General features: G+C 50.4%; 1 pseudogene; it reads left to right on the top strand.

Annotated features, from left to right (window-relative positions):
* The first annotated feature begins 13,326 nt into the window (after positions 1 to 13,326).
* LOC115308437 lies at positions 13,327 to 14,223 on the top strand (annotated as a pseudogene).
* The last annotated feature ends 330 nt before the right edge of the window (positions 14,224 to 14,553 follow it).

Here is a 14,553-nt window from a genome sequence, read left to right as displayed (position 1 = left end):
GCGTCGTGTCCTTTGCCATGCTGCACCATAATAAGCCACTTCACGATGATCCACGGTCTGCGTTCAGAACTTCGGGAGCGCCGTGCCGAAAAACAAATAACTCGATAAAAAAAAAAATTGAAAGATTTTTAAAGCAGTTCTTGAAGGAGGGGCTTTCGTTTCGGCAGTACCGTGTGAGATAATCCGTGGCGACAATTGTTCATCTGTTTCCCTGCGTCGATGGTGGGACCGTCGATGGTGGTACCCAAGTAGGTCCATTTTGATCTGCTGCAACGGTGCGGTCGGGGGAGCAATCGGCCGCAGGAGACCTGCCGCCTTCATCGGCGGCTTCTTGCGTCGCTGGCACTCGTTGCACGACTGTGTGTAAAGGTGAATGGTCTTCTGCAGCTTTGGCCAGTAATACCTTTCACGAACTCGGGTCAGCGTACTGCTGTAACAAAGGTGTCCTGAGGTCGGGTAGTCGTGGCATGCTTGAAAGATCTCCGCTCTGAGGCCGGTCGGGATTACCAGGCGCCATGGCGAGCTGTTGTCTCCGAAGTTCTCCTTGTAAACTACACCTTGTCGGAGGACAAAAGTCGGCAGGGCTCTCGAGAAGACACGGGGGACAGTACCCCCACGTCCTCCGAGGTGCTCGATAAGCGCGCGCAACTCAGGATCGCCTCTTTGACGTCGTGCCATGTCGTCAGTGTTCACTGAGCCTAGGAAGCACTCGTCGTCATTGTCGTCGCTGCTGCAGGAAGCTGTTTCGACGGGGGCTCTGGACAGGCAGTCGGCGTCGCTGTGCTTGCGGCCTGACTCGTAGACCAGAGTCATGTTGAACTCTTGTAGTTGGAGACACCTTTAGGTTCGCAAGCCAGCAGAGCGAGTGATGGTCCGTGACTACACGGAACGGGCTCACGCACAAATACGGCCAAAACTTCGTGATTGCCCAGGCGACCGCAAGGCATTCTTTCTCAGTCGTGGAGTGATTTTTCTCCGTCTTCGACAGTGTCCGACTTGCGTAGGCGATAACTCGCTCGGTGCCTTCTTGCACATGAACCAGCACCGCGCCAAGACCAGTGTTACTTGCGTCCATGTGAATTTCGGTTTCCGCATCCTGATCGAAATGTCCAAGCAGATGAGGAGTCTGCAGTCGTCATTTCAGCTCATCGAAAGCCTGCTACTGCTCCTCCGCACATTTGAACTTCTTGGCGTACTTTGTGAGTTTTTTGAGGGGTGCGGAAATCCTAGCGAAATCTCTAACGAAGCGCCGATAGTCGGCACATAGTCCAAGAAACCTTTGCACGGCCATCTTGTCTGTCGGTGCTGGAAATGCTGCGACGGCGCGAGTCTTCTCTAGGACGGGGCGAACGCCTTCGTTACTAAAGACGTAACCTAAGAACTTTAGTTCGTTAAAGGCGAACCGCCACTTTGACGGCTTCAGGGTGAGTCCGGCGGTCCGTATGGCTTGGAGAACAGCTCGCAGTCGTCGCCAGTGCTCGTCGAAGTCGTTGGAAAACACTACGACATTGTCGAGGTAGACGAGACACCTTTGCCACTTCAATCCTGCCAGTACGATGTCCATGACACGCTGGAAAGTTGCTCGTGCCGAGCACAGTCGAAAGGGCATCACTTTGAACTCGTACAGCCCATCCGGCGTGACAAAAGCTGTCGTCTTTCGGTCCCGTACTTCGACTTCGATCTGCCAGTAGGCGCTCTTCAGGTGCATCGATGAAAAGTGTCGAGTGTGCCGCAGCCGGTCTAACGTGTCGTCGATGCGGAGGAGTGGATAGACGTCTTTTTTTCGTCACCTCGTTCAGCTGCCGGCAGTCCACGCAGAACATAAGCGTTCCGTCCTTCTTCTTAACCAGTACGACTGCAGAGGCCCACGGACTGCTTGGAGGTTGGATTATGTCGTCATTCAACATCTCTTGAACTTGCTCCTGGATCACACCGCTTTCTTTAACGGAGAGTCTGTACGGCGATCGATGCACAGGGCGCGCGTCGTCCTCGGTAATGATTCGGTGCTTCGGAACGGTTTTTTAGCGCACCTTCGACGACGTCGTAAAGCAGTCGCAGTATTTGGCGAAGAGGTTAATCAAGTGCCGTCATTTCGGGCCCTTGAGCTTAGGGTCGACGTCGAGCTGCGCTGCCAACGTACTGTCTTGCTGAGGTGGCGGGGATGCGTCACTATTGGCGGCGATTTCGGAGGAGTCTCGCAGTTCCTCGACGTGGATTACGGCTGCACATTTCGTGAGGTGTTGCGCTTTATTTCGGAAGTTCGTCACGAGTATCACAGTGCGGCCATCCTGAAGTTCAGCTACTCCTCTTGCGACGCCTATTCCTCTACCTAGAAGCTACTGCAGGCTTGCCTCGAGCAGAACTTCGCCGCAGAAAGCTTAGGTGACCGCGACGGGCACGAAAACACTCGACCGCGGTGGTAAGTTCACGTGGCCTGCGAGGACTCGGACAGCGGATGATGTCTTTTTGGGTTCTTCCGGTGGTGAAACAGGTTTTTCGTAGCGTCAACCGGTTCGGTCCGAGGTCAATGACGGCGCCATACTCGCAGAGAAAGTCCATTCCGAGGATAACGTCCCTCGCACAGGCTTGCAGACCGACGAACTTCACAGGGCACGTCTCACGACGGATCTCGACGCGGGCAGTGCATCTCCCAACTGGTGTGATGAGGAGCACACCGGCGGTTCGTATCTGAGGGCCTTCCCACGCGTTGTCACTTTTCGTATGCGGCGAGAGAGCCTTCCACTCAAGACTGAGTAGTCTGCTCTGGTGCCCACGAGAGCCGATTCGACGTGGCCGTCGATAGTAATGTTTAGGTTGTTGGACACCGATGCAGGGCCGTTGTAGTGGTGCGTAGCGTCGGGAGAGTGGGAGCGCTCTGTCGTTTTTAGAGGCTCTTTACTTTGGTCGTCTTCGGCAACGCTACCCCCAGGCGTGGACGCACTTAGTTTTCTCGGTAACGGTGAGCGTCTGGTTTCCCCGGGTCATTGCGCTGGAGAGGCTGAACGTCTGGGCGACGTTGAGCGGGACTCACGGCGCAAAGTAGGCGTTGAACATGCCGAACGTGGGAGGTATTCCTCGATGTCATGAGGGCGTTCGCCGTACCTTGGGCGCCGGTCGCTCAGGTGGAAACCGCGCAGCCGCAGTTGTCTGTAGGGGCACCGACGATAGCTGTGACCGGCTTCCCGCAATGGTAGCACAACAGGCGTCGATCGGCCATTCTCCACACGTCGGTCTTTCTTGGCGCAGCTTGTTCAGGGCTGACGTGCGCCTGATCTTCCTGGCGCCGGGAATACTGCGGCACAGGAGGTGCACGTCGGGGAGTCGCCACGTACAGGTCCCGTCAAAGTAAAACGGAGCGGCGGAGCGGCGACCGAACTGCATCGCCGCGCTATCTAGCAGCGCCGGCTGGAACTGATAGGTGCCGTCTGCGCATGCGCGCGTGCCGCTCGCGGTGTCCTCCGTTTTCTTGTTTGATCCTCGCATTATTGGCGTCTCGAGCTGTCAAACGCTGTTCCGATAAACGCCGCTAGGTGTTCGGCTCACACTCGGAGATAACGTTGACTGCAAGTGGGAAAGGGCCAGTGTTGTCGATGAGCACCGCCCCTTGTGCTATCAGGCGTGGATTTTAGGAAGATCGTTGCGCCGCTCGAACCACCGATAACGTGTGGGTTGGAAGAAGAAAACGGAGGCCCCAGCGGAAGGCACGTTCGCATGCGCAGACGTAGCCTATCAGTTCCAGCCGGCGCTGCCAGATAGCGCGGCGATGCAGTTCGGACGTCGCTCCAGCGCTCCGTTTTACTTTGACGGCACCTGTACGGACGCGGGGTTGGTGGTGCTCGTCGGACCATTGTGGCGTAGATTAAAGAGGGCTCCTCTGGTGCTGCTACGGCGGCAGCAGCCTCCGGTTAGTTTGTTCGCTGAACTTCTTTGCGGACAGCTTCGGCTATTGACAGTGAAGCCAGTTGGTTGGCAGCAGGCAGGAGCTTCCTGAGCTGTTCTCGGACGACGTCGCGAATTATCTCGCAAATTTCAGTTATGCTGGAGCCATGGTCGACTCCCGATTGCGAGGGGGCGGCTGCGCCGGGATGCCGCTGGTAGTGGGTTGCCCTTGCAATTATGGCACGCTCCATGTTCGTGGCCTCGGTGACGAATTCTTGAACAATCGTAGGTGGGTTGCGTGCGAGTCCACCAAAAATGTCGTCCTTTACGGCGCGCATCAAAATACGCAGCTTCTTTTCCTCGGTGGCCTGAGGGCCGACGCGGGAGCTCAGGCGCAGGACGTATTCTACAAAACTCGAGACGCTCTCATTGGGGCTATGGGTCCTGGATTGCAGCAAATTTTCGGCCCTCTCTCTTTGTTGTTGTTTGGCTAACGTATGCGTCTGTTAGTTTTTGCAAAGCTCCTATGAAGTCAAGGAAGCTTCCTGGTTTCCGAGCCAGCGCCTTGCAGTTCCTTCAAGCGAGAAATAGAGGTTCTGCAGGCGCTTTTCGTCACTCCTCCCGTTGTAGCGAGCCACGCGCTCGTACTGGTTAATCCAGTCTTCGACGTCCTCGTAGCTCTCGCCGAGGAAGGGTGTAGGCGTCCGCGGAGCGACGGGCCGGACGACGAAGGGCGGGGTGGTCATCGTCGGGATGTTCTTCTTCGGCTTCTGCAGCAGGGGTACGGATCCCGGTCTTAGGCTTTGGTACGGAGGCTTGCTCGGGCATCGGCGTCTTCTGCGAAAAGTAGCTTTCAGGGGCTAAGCACCTCACTTGGCCGGGATGTTTTCGGAGGTTTACGCTTCACGGGCATAGAATGTGCTACTCCGCACCTCCACCAAAATGTCACAAATGACAATTTATGAGGCGAGGATAACTGAAGGAAATAAACGTGTAATGGGGCGAATTTGTGCCCAAAACAAAAGGGTAAACATAGGAAAACAGCAGAGTGTCACGGGCGTCGACGTCGGCGGAACCGCAGGATCGAGCGCTGGGCTAGACTGACCGCGGTTAGCCACGCGGAGCCCCTTTTGTACATGCGTGAGCTTCTCGATCAATCTTCGCAGAAGGTTTGCGCATAGAGCATTCTAACCTTGAACATGCAACCAAGTTGTCGAATCTATCAGAACAGTGAATTGTAAAAATAAATAAAAGACGCGTGGAAGACATGCACGATAACCGTTAAGCCACGGCCGCGCTGCCCACTTGGCCACCTACGCTCGCGGCACTATGCCTCGTCATCGAGAAAATCGGAGTGAGTCGCCAGCAAATAAGCAAGACTATAGTTCCATTAAAGTAATATACGAAGGCACAACATTGGAGCAGGTAGCAGAACAAAAATTTTTGGGCGTCTGGTTTTCTGAGGATCTATCATGGAATTGCCATGTAAACAAACTAAAGGCTGATTTATCCCGGGTAACAGGATGCATTTATAGAATACAAAATTTGATACCGACCTGGTTAAAACACAAATTGTATTATTCCTTATTCTACTCCAAAATTTGTTATGGTATTCTGGTCTGGGGAACGACGACGGCGGCGAATTATAATAAAATTATCCTTTTGCAAAAGAAAATCTTACGAATGTGTGAAAATTATAAAGGGGATGCCAGAAATTTAAGAACACAACCACTCTTCATCAAATATAATATTCTTAAGGCAGATCAAATATATTACTTCAAACTTTTACTGTGGATACATAAAAATCGACTTTACACCACACCAGTGAACAGCCTTAGTGCATATCCGATTAGAAATCCGAAGCGAAGGATGCCGGCCATAAGAACCAACTATGGTCAACAAACTTTCATTTTTCAAACAACTAAAACTCTAAATAGAACGGACTTCAACATTAACTTTAACAACACGTTACCTGGTTTTAAAAGGGATTGTAGAAGTTTTCTGGTTGGCAGTGAAATCGCATTCTCATATGGATAGTGTATTTTACCAAGAATGCTATCACTAGATATAGCTAATTTTAAAGATTTGTTTTCATTGTATTCCTTCATGAGAACTTGCTTGTGATGCTGATATGTCGGAGGAGCACAAGATTGTATTCTAGTTTTTTGTTGTTACTGTTTGTTGTTACTGTTTTTGGTTTCTTACGACCAACACTCGTTTATAGAGTTTTTTTTAGCAAATGAATATAGTGTCTATTTTTCTTGTTTCTTTGACTTGTTTCTCTTGTTTTATTTTACCTGTATGATGTTTTGCAGAATTTTATTATGTAACTACTTTGAGTTGCTGGACTTTAGGGGGCAGAGGCTTTGTCAGGCATCACGCCTTTATCTCTGCCCCCTACGCGGCAAACCCGCGAAACAAATAAAGAAAAAAAAAAGGCAGCATTCGGCTTTTTATCTAGTGCACTCTATGTCTCAAACATTCTTCCTAGAAAGTTCTGGATTGAGCTAGGGCGAGACTGACTAAGCAGTGGCAATATGGCCTCCTCACATACTGCACACTTACCTGGAGTGTAAGAACTCGGGTTAAGAATAAACACGAATCTTCTAGATGGACGGTGAAGCAATCATTCACTGTCATTCACGCGGCAATATATCCTCGTCTATGCTCTAAGAATAAATGATCAGAAGTGCTGAGTTAAATATACTACTTCCTATGCTTACCTGAAGTGTAAGGTGTTTTTAAACTAGTAGCAAAGGTAAAATTAGCTTCAGAGTTGTACCGTATCCATAAATATTTCTGCTGCCCTTCCTGGTGCTACTCGCGGTGCTTCGTTATCGTTGCGGAGAGGAACGATGAGTACGACTTTCATCGGGCAATGAATTTCAATAAAAAGTAAAACTATTACTTAAGTTTATGAGGTTACATAAAGAGGGTATACTTTACTCAGCAACTAATACTTCGATATGTCATTGCGCGAACCTGAATCGTAACAGTAATTTTTCATTAGGATGGTGAAGCGGGTAGATGGTTCATACCAAAAAGAGACGACCAGCGCGCAAAAAAACAAAAGTGACAAAGTAGAAGTGCAGCGCTTGTTCTCTGTGCACGTATTCAACCTTTCATAATTCCTTTTCTCGCTGTTGGCCCTTTGACACTAATTCTAGATTTATACAGTTTTATTTACTTACGGGCCTTCGACAAGGTTCAGGTGTCTTAACTCTTGGTCCTCGGTCCCGTCGATTGCACTCCACTACGTAAAGGCTGAAAAAGATCATCAAAAATGAAAGATAAAGAAAAAGAAAAACCCAGCAAAAGTGCATACATGCGATGTAGTAACGGCTGAAAGATTGTTTATAGCTATGTAGTTGAGAGCACCCGAACTTATATATGTTTGTATTTTTATGTACAGCCACTGGCATTTTCAAGGGGATATATGTTTTAATTTATATAGATAGCCTTAAAGGCACGGGCTTTATACAAGCTAGTGATTATTAAAAAAAAAATCCAAGTGAATTAAAACTGAAATAAAGTAGTAATTTTAGTCTTTGTCACTACAACTCAAAGGTGTGTTATTTGTTAACCGCGTTCTGGAACAAAATATTATTTTGTTGATTCATTGGGTTCCAGAAGGGGCTCTATTCCAGAAAAGTTTACGACACGAAATAAATAAAAAATTAATTCAAAAATGATTTGCAAGCCTCAACTAATAATGTGTAAATTTACTTAATTTACAGTTATCAGGCCCCCATTTTTAATTTATGGTCGATGTGTCGTGATATATAAAAACGAGATGTGAAAGACAGCTAAAATAAGTACAGGTAAGTGTTATAGATCTAGTGAAAAGGAGCTACGCGAAGAGTTTATTGCAGAAAGAAAGGTTCCGTACAAATAAACTGACTTTCATGTATGTTACGCTTTCGGTGCCATCATAATTAAACAAATCAAGTACGCTTAGTGGTTTTGTACCGCTTTGTGGGGATTCATTAAAGAGAATTTGTTCTAAAATAGGCGAAGCTTATTCTAGTTTAAAGCGAGCGACATATTTGTACCAGGTAAATTGTAAAGATGACACTGCAAGAACAACATTTTTTTAAAGAATTTCTGCATTCGATTCGGGTGATTCAAAAGTGATTAATTTTAGAGCCGAAATATTAAAGTAAAAAAGTGGAAGCCGTTTACAAATCCCTGTAACGCCGAATTGGAGCGCAGCTCTTGAGGAGGAGGAGTGAAGGGTACTGAGGGGAGGGTAGACCCCTCCCCCTTCTCCTCCTCCTCCCCTCATTCTTTAATATGCTCCGGGGGGGGGTGTCACGTGACTTCGGGGAGGGGGTCACGTGACCTCGGGGAGGCGTGACCTGGGGGTGACCTCAAGGCCACGTGACCCCAAAGGTGACCCCCACGTGACCTTGGGGTCACGTGACCTGGAGGGGTCACGTGACCTCGGGGGGTCACGTGACCTCAGAGGGGTCACGTGACCTCAGAGGGGTCACGTGACCTGGGGGTCACGTGGGGTCACGTGACCTTGAGATGACCTTGGAAGGAGTCGCGTGACCTTGGGGGTCACGTGACCTCGGGGGTCACGTGACCTTGGGGAGGCGACCACGTGACCTCGGGGGTCACGTGACCTCAGAGGGGTCACGTGACTTGGGGGTCACGTGACCTTCAAAGAGTCACGTGGGGTCACCTTGGGGTCACGTGACCTTGATATGACCTTGGAAGGGGTCACGTGACCTCGAGGGGTAACGTGACCTCGAGGGGTCACGTGACCTTCAGGGGGTCACGTGGCCTTGAGATGACCTTGGGGGTCACGTGACCTTGGGATGACCTTGGTTACGCCGACGGCGACGGCGACGCCGACGCCGACGGCGACGCCGCTCAAGCCGGGAACGGGCCCCTAAGAGCTGCGCTCTAAAACAAAAGTCAATGGAGCGTTGATAAGTTGGAACGTTCGCAAGGAAGAACGAGGAGATGATCTCATATGTGGACAGTTCGTTTATTTGATTTCAAAATGGTTATAGTTTAGACAAGTGTTAACAGTGTCGATATCCGTCTGGAACTTCCCAGGCGGCATAGGCCACTGGGACAATATTGTGAATATATCAAAAAGAGCGGAGTATCATCGGGCCTGTAGTTCGTCACTGGGACCAATATTGGGAACCTTCTAGAAAATAGGCCCCATAAATGGCCCTCTTTATCCACTCTTTTACCAGTCATTGCAGTCCCCTTGGATAAATTGAATTCCACTTCTAATGTTTTGCCAGGGGGCTTCTAATATCACCCAATATTTCACCATGATTGGCACTCCAACGGGTAAATTGGATACCACTTCCACTGTAGCTTCACGGGGATTCCAGTGTTGTTTTATATTGGGCAGTTTCTACGACCCTATTGAATATATTGGATAAAACTGCATAATGTAGTGCCAATGCGCTTCCAATGTTCTTCTGTACTGTTCAACCATTGGTACAACAATGAATAAATTGGACACCTATTTCAATAAAGTGCCCATGGGCATCCAATGTTGTCAAATTTTGCGCCGTCATTCGCACCACAAGCATAAATTCGATACCCCTTTCAACAAAGTGCCAATTTGCTTCCAATGCTGCCCAATATTTGTTAGTTATTGGCAAAACATTCGATAAACTGTTCACTACTTGAAGTTGAGTGTCAATGGGCTTCCAATGTTCTCCAATTTTAGGTAGTTATTAGCACCCCATTGGATAAATTGGAAACCACTTCTAATAAAGTGGAAACAAGCTTCCAACTTTTTCAAACATGGGGTGGTCATTGGCATCTTACTAGATAAAATGAATACTACTTCTAATGAATGCCATTGGGCTTTCAAAGTTGTGAAACACTGGGAAGTGATAGGCACCCTTGCGAATAAGGGAGATAACATTCCTATGGAGTAATGATGTGCTCCCAATGTTCTCCATTAATTGGAGTTATTTGTACCCCATTAGATAAATTAGATACGAAGTTATAATATGTCACCAATACTGGACGATATCAGAGAGTGATTGGCATTCCTTTGAATACACTAAAAACTATTTTCAAATAAGTTTGTATTGGTTTTTATTCTCACTGGCTATTGTGAAGTCATTCATATTTAATTTTGAAAACTAGATACAATAATTATTGAGCTATCAAGGATATTTTTTCTGTAATTTAATAAGATTGGTGATTCGCCGTATGTAATCGAAGACAGTTCTCTTTAAATTTCTTTAAAATGGTTAAACTATACCCAAATGTTGTTGGATAAATTTGTTGAGTTAATAAAATATATTCCTAAGGTTGCACAATGATACAAATTCATAGAACAACCAGGAGTTTCGCCTCCTAGTTGCCGTTTAGTATTTACGACCTCAGAAATTGGCTGAAAAGCTTTAGTTCATACTCCCGTCAAATCGGACAAATTTAATGTGCTGCATTGATATTCGCCCGAAACATGCACGGACCTCTAGCTCGAGCATCAATCTCTTTGCTCCAAATCGTGACAAAATTAAGCAAGACGTTGTGCACACCATCATTATTTGTTCTAGACTTGTGGCCTAAACGCAAAAGCAGATGCACCGTAGGTGGATCCGCAAAACGCTCTTCACCGCTGCTCTTCCACATTTGTGCCTCGCGAGTTACAAGGGATCTTTCCAAATTCACCCACAGGGCGTTATCCTTGTCATTTTCAACTGTCAATGGGGACGAGCTAGTCCATGCTTCGTTCTGAATTCTACTTGCGGCTTTGCGCTTTCTTGACCATGTCAGGATTAGCGATTCTTCAAATGCTGCGACTGTGCGCCTTCCACAGCGAATTGGGTGCATGCGCGGCAGTGCGCATCCCCGTAGCGCGGCAGTGCGCATCCCTGTAGGGGCGGCGGCACAGCCGACTACCGCGGAGTCGCGAATCATTACAAAGGTTGTGGGAACTACAATGACCCTAGGCGCGACACTGCATCGCGTGATGGTAGCGGCGGACGCTCAGCACACAATGGCAAGGGACTGGTCAGGTGCTATAAACGCAATCAGCTTGGGCACATCAAGCGTCTGTGCACATGGACAGCAGCTCCCCCCCCCCCCCCCCCAATGGGCCTCAGGGAAACGGGAGAGTACGGCTCCACTAAATGGACTTCCCGACTGACGGTTGCCGGCCGCTGCCGAAGCCTCTCATCTGTATGCCAACGGGGCTGGAGTTCCGGTCAGCGACAGGTTGGTGTTTGCCCCGTCAGCACGTCGAACTGAGGGCTTAACGTCTGAGAAGGGGTCGTACGTGCGCGTCGAGATCGGTTTTAACATTGACTACGCATCAATTGACACCAGCTTGACCCTTTCCCTAATCGGCGACAAAGTATACGAGGACTTTCGCCGAAGTGCACTTCGCGTGCGTGACGTTTCCACCGCGCTGGCGTTTGCAGCAGGGCAGCAGGCGTATTATAAAGCGCAACACGCTTGACCATAGCCTAGACGGCAGACAAAGGAGGCAGCGTTTTCTCAATCTGCCAGACATGCAAATTCCTGTGATCTTAGAACTGGACTTCGTCTGCTGAGCGGGGATTATCATAGACTTGAAAAATAACGGGTACAACTATAATTCGTTCACTCCTCTTATCCCCTTTGTCGTCCCACCGAGTTTCGGTCAAGGCATAGAACGCTCACTCGCAGGATCACAAGAGGAGCAAACATTAGATGCGCGAGTAGACTGCAAGGGCTCGACCAACAAAGTTGCAGATGCACTTTCTCGGGCGCCCCATGATAGTTGTTGGAAGGAGGAGACGCAACCAGGGGATTTCGAGAGACGAGCTTCCCGCGCGGCCCCTCATAAGCGGGACAGCGTGGAGGGATCGATGCAACCGGAGCTTGTCGCAGTATTAGGAGGCCGCACGAGGGAACAAAGAATCATGGCTTGGGGTGAAATTGTGAGCAAGGAAAAGCTTGTCGAGGCCCAAAAGACAGATGGTTTTTGTCAGCGGTTGTTGGGGAAAATTGCGGAAATGGCTAGAACTCCGGGAACGCTGGAGGTCAAGGTAACGAACCTATTGATTCATAACTGCTGGGCCAAGATGGCTTCTTGCTCTGCTACATCCCGACAATTGGCGACGAGCAGGGGAACGACTCTACGTTGAGGGTGGCGATTCCTAGGAGGCGACGGAAGCGGTTTATGGGATACTTCCACGACTCGGCTCTGGCTGGTCATGACAGCGGCAGCAAGACCTTTCAAAAGTTATGACGCGTCGCGACCTGGCCGGGGATGAGACAGGACACACTCCGACACGCCCATAGCTGGCCAACCTGCCAGAAAGCGAAGCCGCGAGGGGTAAAGCCCCCAGGCCTCATGCAGCCTGTTGTGAGTCACTACCCGTCAGAGATGGTTGCTTGCGACATCATCGGCCCACTACCAAAAAGTCCCCGTGGGAACCAGTACTTATTGGTAATAACCGATCATTTCGCAAAATGGGTGGAGTTACACCCGCTGAGGCAGCTGGTCTTGAAGAGCATCCGGGAGAAGTTGTTGGAAGCTTTAATGTGCTTCGGCACACCCACGCGTCTCATCAGCGATAATGCTAGCTATTTTACCAGCAAAGTGTTCACTGACTGCTTGCTGCTAAACATAAAGCACAAAAAAAGGAAACCATACCATCCGCAGGCTAATATCACTGAGAGAGTGAATCGAAACTTGAGGAGCATGCTGATCACAGTAACGGAGAGACACAGGTATTCGGACGAACACATTGTCGAGATGGGCTTTGCAATCCGGACGACCGTGAAAATGTCGACTGGGTTAAAGCCTGCGCTTCTAAACTTGGTTAAGGAGCTATCACCTCCGCTGGAGAATGGGTTACGAAATGACCTAGGTTCGACAGAGCGTTCATTCTCTAAATAAGCGGCGTAGCTGAAAGTTCGCCATTTGAACGTGTCGCACGACGCCAGAGAGAACCTCGATGCAGCAAGGATCGAACAGGTGGCCCGGTACGATAAGAGTCATTGTTCCCTGCAATACAAGGTTGGGGACTTGGTCCTAAGATGAACCCATCCTTTGAGCAATACAGCGAGCGGATTCGCAGCCTCACTTGCTCTGAAGTGGGAAGGGCCCTACGTGGTAAAGGCGTGGCTGCCACGTCTTACCTACAGGCTCTCTCTGCAAAATGCGAGCGAGGAGTTTGGCCCAGTCCACATCACAAACCTGAAAAAGTACCATCTTCGTGATCGCGATGACGATGAACGATAACAAAATGAGGAATCCTCCGTTGCTTGGACTCTCGCACGCGACCGACAACGCGGCCTAAGCGTGGTAGCCAAATAGTGCGCGAACCCGTCGGTGAGAGATCTGATAGAACTCTGCACGGCGCTATAATCTGCGGCCTAGAACTTGATCTAATCTTTTCGTGATGTTAATAGAGCTTGTTCTGTCCAGAAATCCCCCCCCCCCCCCCCCCCCCCGGAGGAACTAGAATGGGCGGAGCCATCCAGGAGGGCGACCTTCCACCTCCCAGGATACCGGCGGAGTCAGCCAGAACAACTCCCAGGGTCGTCAACCCTCCCGGCAGAGTACCAGTCAGCCCAACGCACCGGGTGCTCAACTCGTTCGGCAGGGGACAGGCCAGTCCAGCCGAAAGGGTGGTCAACCCGTTTGGCAGGAGACCGGCCAGACCAGCCGACAGGGCGGCCAACCCGGTTGGCAAGGAGCAAGGCGGACAAACCGTCAGGTAGGTCAACCTGGTTGGCAGAGACGGGGTGAGCAATGCCGGCGTCGACCACGTCAACAAAGGCAGGTCGGCGGAGACGGAGAGTACCGGGTACACGCTGAAGGATGAGGTGCTGAGGATCATGCCGGTGCAGAAACAGACGCCTGCCGGCCAGCGCACCCGCTTCAAGGCCTTTGTGGCCATAGGGGACTTCAACGGCCAGTAGGCCTGGGTGTCAAATGCTCCTAAGAGGCGGCCACGGTAATCCGTGAAGCCATCATCCTTGCCAAGCTGTCCGTCATGCCCGTCCGCAGGGGCTTTGGGGGAAACAAGATAGGAAAACCCTAAACCGACACTGCTAGGCGACCAGCAGTTGTGGCAGCATAATGATGCGGCTGATCCCGGCGGCCCTGGGCACAGGCATCGTGTCCACCCCAGTGCCCAAGGAGCTGCTGCACATGGCGGGCATCAAGAACTGCTACACCTCGGCTCGCGGCTCGAATGCCACCCTGGGCAACTTTTCAAAGGCCACCTACACTTGCACCTGGCCATCCAGCAGAGGTACAGCTACATGACCCCGGACCTGTGGCGGGAGCGGGAGCTCATTAAGTCTCCCTACCAGGAGTTCACCCACTACCTGATGGACGTCCACCGCCACCAGTGACTCGGGATATTCCGCACCACCCCCCGCCCCGGAATTTGAGGCTTGAGAGGAGGGGAGTGTGGAGGACAATAAGCCGCACGGCACGCGGAGGGACGGTGCCGTGAGCGGCGAAGGAGAGAAAGGACGCTCGTGGCAGGGCGAGAACAGAGACAGTTCCAAGGGTAAAGACCAACAGAAGAGACGGTGCTTAGGAATCCACAAAGAGCCGGGCCTCAGCGAGACCAGGGAGGACCCGGACCTCAGCGCGGCCAGGGAACACCCAGACCACAGGAGCCCAGGAAAGACCCGAAACACAGCGAGCCCACGAGTAGCAATTAAACCACTCTTAAT

Source organism: Ixodes scapularis, unplaced genomic scaffold (assembly GCF_016920785.2).
Source record: "Ixodes scapularis isolate PalLabHiFi unplaced genomic scaffold, ASM1692078v2 PGA_scaffold4__175_contigs__length_147842914, whole genome shotgun sequence".
Lineage (NCBI taxonomy): Eukaryota > Metazoa > Arthropoda > Arachnida > Ixodida > Ixodidae > Ixodes > Ixodes scapularis.
Note: the sequence above shows the minus strand (reverse complement) of the source record. Positions and strands in the feature narration are given on the sequence as shown.